At 41.9% G+C, this 12523-nt stretch overlaps 1 protein-coding gene across 2 annotated transcripts in view; it reads right to left on the reverse strand.

Moving 5' to 3' along the window:
- Positions 1–11890, reverse strand: part of RECQL (RecQ like helicase) — a 290431-nt gene extending 278541 nt beyond the window's left edge. For both annotated transcript variants that reach the window (XM_078674068.1, XM_078674065.1), the window contains exon 1: positions 11801–11890. The gene's annotated coding sequence lies outside the window, so the exon portion shown is untranslated. The remainder of the gene's footprint in view (positions 1–11800) is intronic.
- Positions 11891–12523: the final 633 nt, after the last annotated feature.

Raw genomic sequence — 12523 nt, forward strand, 5'->3', positions numbered from 1 at the left:
AGGTGGTGAATACTATGGCTGCGTTGTCTTGATTCCACCTCATGCCTCTCTCATTCACCACCAGAACCCCGCCCCTTTACCTCACTCTTTCACATTCTTCTTCCTTTTTCTCCCTTTGTCACTGTCTTTCTGTTTTTTCTTCTTCCTTCTTTTCCAAGAAGGCCTTGGACTCGTCACTCAAGTGATCACTTCATAGTTCGCTTCATGGGTATGAAGTGATCTGTCCAAAGCCAGCCCTGAGCAATCATGCCTCCGGCGCCGGGCCTGGGGCACCTGACCATGTGCAAGTAAAATGCCACTTCCCGGCCCAGGCCAGGACAGGCTGGAAGAAGGGCAGGAGCATGTTCAGGGCCTTTAACATAACCCAGCCATACATTATGTGGAGCTGTGCTGAGCTGGAGCCGAAGATACCGCGCTGGTGACCGTCACTTCACGCCACCCATGACCCACCACGCTAAAGGAAAAAACTAGCAGAGTTGGTAGTGGCTTATGGCTGCTACATACAGTTACTGGTAGTGGTGGGTGGCCGGGCACTGGAAGCCTTTATTCGATAGGCGGCCTAGGACTGCTGCTGCTGCCTGCACTCCATGTTGGGGCTGGGCTAAAAACCTCAACCGCTGACTACTCGTGGCGCGGTGCGTGCGGGTCGCAGGGAGCGGCATCTTGTAAAAAATCTACGCACACTGCTTCCCCTGCAGACCCAAATCCAACCTCCTCCCCAATCAGTGTCCCACCCACCGGCATGAGCCGCTGCCTAAACTAAAGCAAGTTCAAAATGCGCATTGTGAGAGTCCTGACTGAATCATTGTGTGGATCTGATTACATTGGATTAATTAATTAACTAAATAAATTAAGAGTTGGATGGTCTGGCCAGTATGTGATGCGCCGAGTCATTGAGGTAAATTCATTTTATAAACTGTCTAGTCTACAGCTACTGTATATAAAGCACTAGGTGTGTCTTCCTTATTGTCCCCCGTTGCACTCCTCAGGGTTGAAACAACCCTTAATCACAAGTACAAATAAACTCCACAAATGTTCTTTCACTTTTTCCAAAGGAATTTCGGTCCTCTTTTTATTTAATGCTTAAGGATCACAATGTTGATTTTCACATGTAAATGTAAATCATATAATTCTTTCAAAATGCTTCATAATGTTAAATTTATCATACGTGACATTTCAATCATCCCAATGCATTTCGGTTCGAAAACCCTTCATCAGGGGAATGTTTTCCTGAAATAAAAAAAAACTAAATTCAAGGACTTGGAGCCTTCCGTCATATTCAAATGTCTGATTTCAAAGAGGGGTATGTGGTGGGTCATCCAACGGATACGTGTGACTCGTTTATGGAAAGTTGTAGTGAATAGGTAGGGGGACAATAAGTGCAAGTGATTTAACTAGTGATGGTTGTGCAAGGAGTGCCGCCATTAGCGGAGCAATTCGTGGAGCTGCAACACGCCCCTAAATACGAATGGTGTCCGCAAAGATAACGCCGGAAGTGCGATATTTAAAAGAACTAACAAAGTGCACGATCTTTGTCCCCGATGTGATTAAAGGCAGAAGGAAAATCAAATGTGTGACTGTATGTTAAATATAAACAGAACATTTTGTGCTTGAAAAGGTGAGACTGATGCGTTATTATTGCCATATTCACAGTAATAACGTGCCAGTGGTGTCTATTCAAACGCGCTGGTGGTTAACGTACATTGTGTGACAAGCCAGGAACCTACCTAAGTGATGTCACAAGTCTACAAAAAAGTTAGTCGTCGTAGCAGCTCCAGCAAAACAAAGGATTGTGAAAAACAACAGACATTCGTCAACGAGTGCTGGTTAAGCATCAAGATACAGTAGACACGCTGTAGGTAAAGCATGTAGCTTACCTAGCCAATTGTAATATGACACTCTGTGTGGTGAAACCGTCTTCCGTCGCTGTTAAGTTCCGGGGTGTCAATACTCGGACTGCACACGGAGAAATTTAAAGTATAGGAGCGTTAGGAGGCAAGTGAAATAAAAATGGGACTGTGAATAGAGAAACTATCGCTATTTTAAAAGTGAGTGAATGGGATATAAATGACAACAGTGGCGGTTGTAAGGCTTACAACTTTCGAACACAGACGTCTTTGATTGCTGCTGGCCAACCTGCCTACCCTTGTTGTTTCTTTCCCGCACATCCAATTCAGATTACTCTTGACACTATATTTATTTGTGTCACTGAACTTTCTTTTTGTTTGTGGCGCATAATTGTACCACAAGTATTGAATTCTAAGCCCTGAAGAGGTCTCGATAGAGAAATGTGTACAAGTGCATAGTAACTCGTACACATATACAGAACACTTAAAAAATATTGGTGGCAGTATTTTTGTGTGCATTGGTTTTGAAAGCGAGACTTAAAGAATGGATGTCACTGCAATTACACCACCACGTTTTTTGTCTGAACCAGGGATCCCATCCGTTGAATGGGATGATTGGGTGGATGTATATGACAATTATTTGGAGGAACTAGATGCACAAGAATCTAGTTCTAGTAGGAAAATAACGATCCTTCGGATTAGCCTAGCAAAGGAGGGACAACATTTATTCAAGTAGCTTCCTGTCGCAATGGATACTAAGGGGCAACCTACAGAGAATGTGTTTATAAGAGCCCGGAATAGACTAGAAATAAGGTTTTCAAAGGATACCAATATGGTGATGAGAAGGTATACATATTATACTCAACCTCTGACGTTTGAAGAACCTATACATAACTTCCTTACTAGGCTATGTGAACTATTCCTTAAGTGTAGGTTTGGAGCATTGGCTGGTGAAATGATAACAGATCACCTGATTGTTCAATGTAGAAGTAGGAAAACACAGGAGCATTTATGAGCTGCCAAGGATCCATCTCTGAAGGATGCAATTGAGACTGCGAAAATAGTAGAGTAATTGGAGTACAGTACGAAGGAGATGTATCGTAGAGACAGTAAAGGAGACATTAAGGGAGAGAGCAAAACATCAGCTGTAGACAAAGTGGATGAAGAAGTAGAAGTGATGTCCAAATGGAATCCACAGGGAAGAAATAATTTTCCAGGAAATAAACACTTTGGCAATAAATCAGGGCAACGGGTAGGTACCAATTATGGGAGTGATTACCATACCTCAGAGTCAAAAATGTGTTGGGCTCCTGGAAAGGAGTGCTGACGTTGAGGCTGCAAAGGGCTTTTTGCTAGCATCTGTAGGGAAGATAATGTAATCTAGCCAGATAGAGTGCTATTTGTTGGTACATCAGATGAGGAAGACAAATGCACGGAAGTTGTTTTGTTTGCTGGGGAGTCAGACAGTGAGGACAGGAGGAATAGGACCAAGGCAGAATGTATCATTAGGTTCAGGAACATGGAATTAATGGAGGAATCCGGATCATTATATACTATTTTACCCAAAAGTGTGCTCCAGAAAAAGTGGCTCAATGTAAGATTGTTACCAAAAGATATCAATCTAGGAGGATATCAAGGTGGACGGATAAATATTTTAGGATAGGTGAATACAGACATTCGGTTTAAAAACAAGGCTGTTAAAGGCAAAGTTTATGTGGCGGAGTCAGGCCACCCATATTAGGTTGGTTCCACCAGTATGACCTTAACATAAACATTGATCCCCATGTAGCAGTACATATAATGGTAGTAAATGATTTAACAGAGGAAGACATACTGGAAGGTTTTAAGGAAATGTTTAGTGAAGAGTTAGGAAACTTAACAGGATATGTGAATAAAATAAAGCTCAAGCAAGGGGCCATACCAGTGCAGCATAAGGTTAGGAGGATTCTAATTATGGTGAGAGATGAAGTGCAAAAAAAAAAAAAGTTAGATGGGGAGCAGTGGAATCATTGAACCTGTTGAGGCATCTGCGTGATCTCTCCAGTGGTTATCACTGAGAAAGCAGACAGCAAATTGCGTCTTTGTGTAGAGCCTAAACCAGAATATTGTTTCAGATACTTTCCATCCACCTAAAATCAACGATCTAATCTTATTGTTGTAAGGAGGAAAATACTTTTATAAATTAGACCAGTGGTATGCGTACCATCAAATTTGTCTTCATGATTCTTCTAAGCCCTTGACTGCTTTAATTACCATGGAAGGCTCTTTCCATTTCACTGCAATGCCATATGGGTTGACATGTGCGGCGAATGTCTTCCAGAGGATGGTGAGTGAAGTATTCAAGGGTTTAAATAACGTAATCTATTTTCAAGATATGTTAGTGTTTGGCGATAGTTTAAGCAGTCATAACAAACGCCTACAAAGCCCTCCTCAACACCGGACCTGCATACCTCAACCACCAATTCTTCTTCTACACTCCCAACAGATATCTCCACTCAACTGGCCCTGGGCACCATCCCACAGATCTGCAACACCACGGCTGGAAGAAGATCCTTTTCCTACATCGCTGAGAAGACCTGGAACTCCCTGTCTCTGCACCTCAGGCAATCACCATTACTGCCACAATTCTGAAAGGACCTCAAGACCTAGCTCTTTGACTAAACTGCAGATCCCTCCCCCTCCCTATTCCCCCATTTCAGTGCCTTGAGACCCTCATAGGTGAGTAGTTGTGCTATATAAGAACCTTGATTGTTTGAACAAAGCTTTGTAGGATACATTAGCCAGTCTTGTAGAGTTGGTCTTAACAATATGCAGAGAGAAATATGCTTTCCTAGTCACAGAGGTCGAGTATTTAGAAAACACAGTGTCTGGAAGGAGTGAAACCAAAGAAAATGACTTATTTGAATCAATACGATTAGCACCAGTTTCTCACAATAAGACCAGTTATGGTCGTATCTTGGTCTAATTGAGGAGTACTCGATATTTGTAAAAAAAGAAAAAAAAAAACTTAGCTAGCAAAACAGTATTTGAATGTTCCCATGAGAAAGGAAACACATTTTGCTTGGGGAACTGACCAACAAAAAGGTTTTGAAAACATAAAAGAAGAAATGTGTGATGAGAGTATTTTTGCACTCTGACATCAAATGGAACACCATTGTAACTGTGGATGCCAGTGACACTTGCATTGGTGCAGTGTTGTTGAAAAGGTGGGACCTTCTGAGAAAACTGTAGCTTTTGCGCCGCACACCTTGACTGGTGTTGAGCGTCATTGCTCTGTTCTAGAGAAAGAGACCTTGGCCGCAGCTTGGGGTGTAGAATATTGCAGGACGTATGTCCCGAGACACAAGATTTTCTGGGGAGGCGAAGATGGAAAACGCAAGGGACGCCCACCAAGTCGTACCAGGTACCCCTCCTCTCTTAGCAGGCCTTTCCCCAGAAACAGCAGATATTCAAGAAGTGGTGATGATAAAAACAAACTTATGGGTCGTGTTGAGAAGCTTGGAGCACTGATGGTGGAGATGAGTGTTCCTTAGAGGCAGGACCAGCAGACGGGTTTAGCTGAAGTGAAACCGAAAGCACGCGACCTCACAGGAACACACACGCAGTCCTTACGCACTGCGCATGCGTGCGGCCAACTTTGCCTGGGGCATGGAGCGCGCTGCAGTGTCCGGGGCTCCGTGAACAGAGGGAGCCCCGCATGTTGTAGCCTGTGTGATGGAGGCATGGAGCCCTCTCGCAGAGAGCGTGTGCCAGGTGATTTGACGGAGCCCGTAGCGGAAAGAGCCTGGTGAGTGGGGGGGTAGGGTGTGCGAGGGTGTGCGTGTGTGTGCGTGTGTCTGTCTGCACGTGTGTGTGTGTGTGTGCACGTATGTGTGTGCGGGCGAGTGTGCGTGTGTCTGTCTGTACGTGTGTGTGTGAGTGTGTGAGTGTGTGAGTGTGTGAGTGTGTGAGTGTGTGAGTGTGTGAGTGTGTGAGTGTGTGAGTGTGTGAGTGTGTGAGTGTGTGTGAGTGTGTGTGAGTGTGTGTGAGTGTGTGTGAGTGTGTGTGAGTGTGTGTGAGTGTGTGTGAGTGTGTGTGAGTGTGTGTGAGTGTGTGTGAGTGTGTGTGAGTGTGTGTGAGTGTGTGTGAGTGTGTGTGAGTGTGTGTGAGTGTGTGTGAGTGTGTGTGAGTGTGTGTCTGTCTGTGCGTGTGTGTGTGTGTGTATCCTGATCCATTGTGAGTGTCAACAGCATGCCATGCCGGAATTGGAGGGCGTGTTCACACGCGCGACCTGATCCGATTCCGGCATGCTGCGCGTGCCCATCTTTTGTCTCCCTCTTGGCCTTTGTAAGCAGAGCCGCCAACAATAGTCTCGTGCTGCGACAGGGCTTCGCCCTGTATCGCAGGTGCGAGACCTAAATAGACCTTAAGGAAGCATTTCTGGCCCACAAAAATTAGATAAGAGGGAGTTTAACCTGTTTACTGCTTCGAACGTTCAGCGCCAGTGCTGAACGTTCGAAGAAACGGGTGCAGCCGCGTCGGTCGTTGGACGTGCGCAGCACCAGGGAGGTAGGTCGCGCAACGGCAGATGGCAGCAGCGATAGGGTTAATTAGGTCATATCCTACTGTTGTATTTTATGAACAATTAAATCTCACAACAGGCTTCCAGCCATACCTGGACGAAGTAACTATATCTTCCCACCGTTTTGTTTTAACACGCTTAAAGTAAAGGATTGCACATCACCTAGTGGCATTTCCGGTCATGAAGAGAAGCACTAGTTAACCTTGTCCATGTGACAATATGTCAACGCAAAGTTCCTGTCATTTTTTATTGTTCTGTAAATTTTATTATTTTTTAAGGAAATATTATCTGAAGCCGCTGTTTTTAAAATATCAGGTTCGATCTACCAAAAATGCTCTGAGGTTAATATCCTCACTGGAAAGTTCGGATGTTTGTTTTTTTGTGGCATCTTATATTCTAAAAAGTATTGCTGCCAGGAAATCAGTTGTACCCTAAAATGTATATGTATTGGAAGCCCATTTAAGATACCCCGCACCTTATACTTAAACTGCATTGAAAGAAACTGAGTTGGTACGTGGAATCTTGTAACGCGTTTGGCACACATATATAAATCCACTAACGGCAATCGTAAGCTGTACGCACTAGTCACTTTATATATGACACTTTAGCGTAATTTGCACATGATTTATAGGTTAACATCTGCTACTTGTGGTTATACCAGTCTGATATCCTATAATAACTATAGGTTTCATTGTGCAAGTCTGATATTCTGATTAGGCTCAAATACGTAAAGGCGATTCTTGTCGGTTATGTATATTGTATACTGTAAGCACAAGCCACTTTATTGCGTTACTTGCACACATTGAATATTGTTATCTTGCTATTTTGCACTTGTTTTTAGCTCCTCTGCCAAGCTTATTGTTATAGTATGAAACAGAAGTTGTAATTTATGTTTTATGTATGCTTATATGGTTGTTATTACACACCGAATAAAGCTTTTTGAAATTGAACTCATTCAAAGAAAATATTGTACAAAGTGACCTTTTATACGGCTAGAGCAGATGCTCAGAATAAAGTTCTTTTCTGGGCACTTTATATCTACTTCCAGGGTACAGATGAGCTAGCAAGTAGCTCCTGACAGGGATGTGGAATTCCTATAGCCTGACGCCCAGGACATATTGTTTGGGGTCAAGGGCAACAAGTTTTCATGTGTATTTTGTCCTTGGGACAAGTAGGCCCAACCCCCTACAGCACATACCCTTTGACTGCCAGTTTACAGTAACACATTATGGATCAGGGAAAGGCACGGCCTGCAGTTAAGGTAATATTTGTGTCAGTGTACTAATGCTGTTCAAACTTGTATTTATGGTTCGTTAACGCAAAACATTTATTATTAGGGTGAGCGACCGAAGTACATGTTGTAAGCTTTGACTGTACTAATGACAGTGGTTCCAGTATTAAAATGTGTACACACGTTTTCAATGTTTAGCAATATTAGGCTATGTCTACTGCTCCCAGAATGCTCTCGGATTTGATGCAAATATATACAGAAGCTTGAAATCAAGATTGATGATTCTTTGCTTTCAAAATAAAATATGCTAAACTACTTACAATTTAGGTACCATTTTTTTGCAGCATCATTTAGTAAAATGTGTTGATCTATGCTAGTGTTTCCCCAAAATATTCATAATGGAAAATCAGTGTAACCAGTCTTAATAAGATTATGGGAAACATGAAAATAAATCAGCATTGATAAAGCCAATAGGTTTGAAATTGTTGGTCAGCCTTTTTGTTTTTGTCAAGGCGTGATTTGTTTTGGCATGGTTTTTGTAAAACCTTATTGGTGTGGGAGCTTCCGTGCCCTCATCGTTATTACAAACATTGGCAAAAGCAAAAATTGTTTTGGTCTCAAAAAGCACACGTGCCACAGTGGTTACTGGCACTGAACAAAACGACAGTGTCGATTATTCTCCTTGTGAAAGAACAGAACTGTCAATCACAGTGAAGCTGTGGGCCCAATTATTAAATAAAGTCTCAAAAGTGCACTCATGTTCTTGCATTAGGTGCAGACAGATTTTTGTGAATTCACTAGACTTTACAGAAGTAGGCCAAGAATTAGTAGTCCTAGAAAATATTTGTGAACTGCATTTTAGCATGAGCAAATATGCAGGTGTAGATTTGCTCATGCGAAATTATGAGTGTTTGCCAGTTCAATCTCCCTCCGACCACTTTTCCCCAATCCTGGAAGAAATTTTATGTCTGCCATTGTCAGGAGTACATTTCCAACCTTTCTTAGTATGGGAAAAGATTGGAGAAAAGTTGGTGAAAACCCTTAAAACATGCAAGTTAGTAGGTTTGCATAGACTTAAAAGGGCATCCCAACCCTGGAACTGTTGCTTAACAGTACCTTCAGCGCCAGTATGTAGATCTGCGGAAATGTGGTAGCATAAGGGAATTGCTAGTATTCAAACCATACTATGGAAGGAGCCCTGGCATAATCAGAGAGGCTCATTCGGCGCTCCTATATAATGAGATTGCTGCCATAATTTGTAACTGTATTACATGGCACAAAAGGGACAAGTGGATTTTGTTACAGGACAAGTAGATTTATGAAGCAACCTGCCCCATGGACAAGTTATTAAATTCCACACCCCTGCCTGAGCTACTTCTTGGACACCCTTGTACATACTTCCCAGATGTAGGCAAAGCCATGACAAGATGCAGAAAGCTTAGCCAATATTAAAAAATATTCAGAGGAGAAGGCTTCCTGACATTCTTATAACGGACAATGGAACTCTACTGACTTCTCGAGAGATTAGAGAATTTGTGGGTATCTGTGGTATTAAAATACTCGCACACAGCACTTGGTCAATAATTTGGACAGAGAGGAGGTGATTTCTGCTTTAGTATGGGCTTATTGTACCACAGAGAATGCTACCACCAAGGGGGTGCCCCTTTCTGCAATGAGAGGGAGGAATCTCACAGCTAAGCTGATTCCATTTAGAATAAGAGAACTGGTTGATGGGAAAGGTGGGACAACTAAGAGTTGGGTTGATATTCCCAGTAAGTCTGATGTGGTTAAGGATAAACTAATAATCAATTAAGAAGATTGGGTCAAAGTAATGTCAAGGCTTATCAGTAGTGGGTTGAGCAAGTTTTATGGCCCATGTCAAGTACAAAAATGGCATGTAGTGCTGACTACTGGAGATCGGTGGAATCTCCACAGGGTGGCAAAATGTTGTACTATTGACAAATACCAGAGAGGACAGATGATGGGAGATGCTTGTAGAGGTTATTAATTAGTGCAGGATCGTTAGTTGTTGGGTGATTCACATACAAATTGTGGAATGAGAGCTGTAGGTCCAGTTGGAGACAATTTAGGAAGTAACCGAGTGTATGGTTAAAATGTCATCGAAATACCATGTTCTCAGAGTCCCTGAAAATTAGGAGGCCACCAAATTACTTCCAGGAGTTTGTGGTTGAATAATTTATTTACATGATGTGCTCTTGCTTTAAAGATGTATGAGAATTAGTAACTTTGCGTTTTCTGTATCAAAGGTGCACAAGAGAATTTGAATTACATTATTATATTCTTTATAGATAACGTTTTTATTATAGTCTATTAGCCAACTCTTATAAACGACTATCCCCGGCCAACTACCTTTCGGCAACATTTTCTCATTATCTAAAGCGATGCCTGATCGCCCTTAGATTGGGAGACTGGCGTTTCCTTCAAAATCTCCCAGTATGGCGTCGAAAAAGGGCCGATCTAATGTGCAGAGGGTGTGGGGCAGCAAATGAAACCATTCTGCACGTGCTTTGTATATGCCCTCTCTTTATTCTTCAACGCAGACGCCTACTCAGGCCAGAATGGAACAGGCTGGGAGTCCGGACTTGTAGGCACGCCCTTATTGCTGCTCTGTCTTTAGAGAACACTGTTTCAAATATAAAATTGGCCAAATTCGTTCAGCAAGTTTACAGTATTTTAGAAAAATTGGAAACGGCTAAGGCTCCGCTGATAACTGTGTAGAATGATATGTATTTTAACTTCATCTGCTTTGCCCGGGGAGTGTTAATTTTTAAATTGATACGTCGCAGTAAGCACTGATAAGAAAGGCCAAATTTTATTTTGCTTTTTCTACTCTTTTAATCTGTAAAATTGTATTTAATATATTGGAAGAATATTTTAAAGATATGTTTTTATATATCTAAATAAAGAAATTATTATATTTATTATAGCATCTTCTATGTACCTTTATCTAGATTTTGCTTGCAACCTTTATTTATATCTGTTGTAATGTACTATTTACTCAATGCACTCTCCCTACAGTAGTTCTCTGCCTTGCTGCTCAGCCTATGATGAAGTCAGATAGAATGTTGAGTGTGTTTGTATTGGAAGGGAGAATCAGTTGGTGTGAATGGGCTGAGCAGCAAGGAGGCTGCTCCTGGTGGGGCACTTTAAAGGATCTACCTAACATCTTGTAACCTGTAACCAAGAAGTGATCTTGTGAATAAAGCTGTGATCCTGTTCTACATCACCTGTCCTACATATCTTTCATCTTCGCAACAATATCTTTTAATGTTATGTTGAAGTATATGCATGTTTTTAACATAGTTTTCTTTTACGTGTGAAGAAAGGGAAATGGGTTATCTTCCCTAATGTTCAATACAATGGTAATAGGTTTTGGAATATTGAGCCATGACTGTTCTGTTGTCGTGGTGCTTTGCTCAGAACCCATGAGTATTGGGAGTTGTCGCTGACTAGTGAGAGGAGCACCACCAATCGAAGAGCTGCCTAATAATAAAGAAGTTTACAAGAACTGGAAGCGTCAAGGGGGTGTTCGTTACAACAATGAGCCCACATAGAACTTTGCAGCTGGCGCCTTAACCCCGTAACACGTTTTAACAACGCAGCCTCTTTGTAATCAAGTAACCCACAGCACATTCACTGCCACACTTATCATTGTCGCCAATATCATGTATAAGTAGATACTCTAGGGTCCTGCAGCGCTATAAAAAATCTTTTAAATAAATAAATAAGACACTGTTTTCCAGGAGGACATGCCAACATTTTGATATTCAAAATTGTGAGATTTCGAAAAAGAAATACGGGATCTGTATTTTCCACATTGACTTTAGATTAAAGGACATGCAATTTCGGGCGGGAGAAAGCTGATATAGAGCCATTTTTGGGTAAAAAAAAACTCGAGTGTCCCGCCTAAATCGGGTCTACTGGCGTGTCTGTGAGTGTTTCATTAAGTGTTAAACACCATGCTGAGCATTAAAAGCCCATAAGAACCTAGAACACAATTCCGTGAGCAGAATACAACAGATCAAAGGTTATTCGGGGAACGGCCGCTCAGGATATGAATTAGGTACACCAGTAGGTAGAACACAAAGTAGGGAAGTCTATCAAAACTAGCCACGTTGGAACAGTCTTGGGAGTACTCACCTGACCGTCCTGTTAGTTCAATACTATCGTCTTGCCAGTTTCCACTTTGCCGGCATCTGTACGGAAGACCAATCAAAACTCTACGTCGGCTCCACAGGCACCGCCCAGGAAGAGACACGTCAAAGCTGTAGCTATGGAAGAAAGACCATCTCGCCAGATAATGGTACTTGTACTGAAATCTTATAGATGTCAAACCTGTTCGGAACGTTGAGCATCGATACAACATTATAATTTGGACCCAAATGTATTACATACTTTTCCTCTCTTTCTAAGCAGTCCTATATATTGCCAAATACAGTATACTTTGCAACGGTTTCTATTCAATGGGGGAAAAAAACTATACGTTTTACAAATAAATGAAAGTGTTTATCGCCATTTAAATTAAGACCTTGAGCTTCGTTGGGACTATATAGATACATTATCATATTTCCTACACGCTACGTGTTTACTCCATATGACTAAAGAGTAGACATACATTTCACACGTGAAACTTGAAGACGGTTGTAGCACGTGTGTAAGAAGGAGGCGTGAAAGAGCCGCAAACCCACACCTCATTAATACCTCTTACCGTGGCAGCCATGTTGTACGGACACCGCACTCACACAATACCGTACAACCGTGGAGAAAACACAAGAGAACCATACAAAAAGAACCATTATAAGGAGGCTACCACAAAATTTATAGTCGATACTTGAACTTTTTTTTTTAACTTAGTTATACGTT

This window comes from Lissotriton helveticus, chromosome 1_1 (genome assembly GCF_964261635.1).
Source record: "Lissotriton helveticus chromosome 1_1, aLisHel1.1, whole genome shotgun sequence".
Taxonomy (NCBI): Eukaryota; Metazoa; Chordata; class Amphibia; order Caudata; family Salamandridae; genus Lissotriton; species Lissotriton helveticus.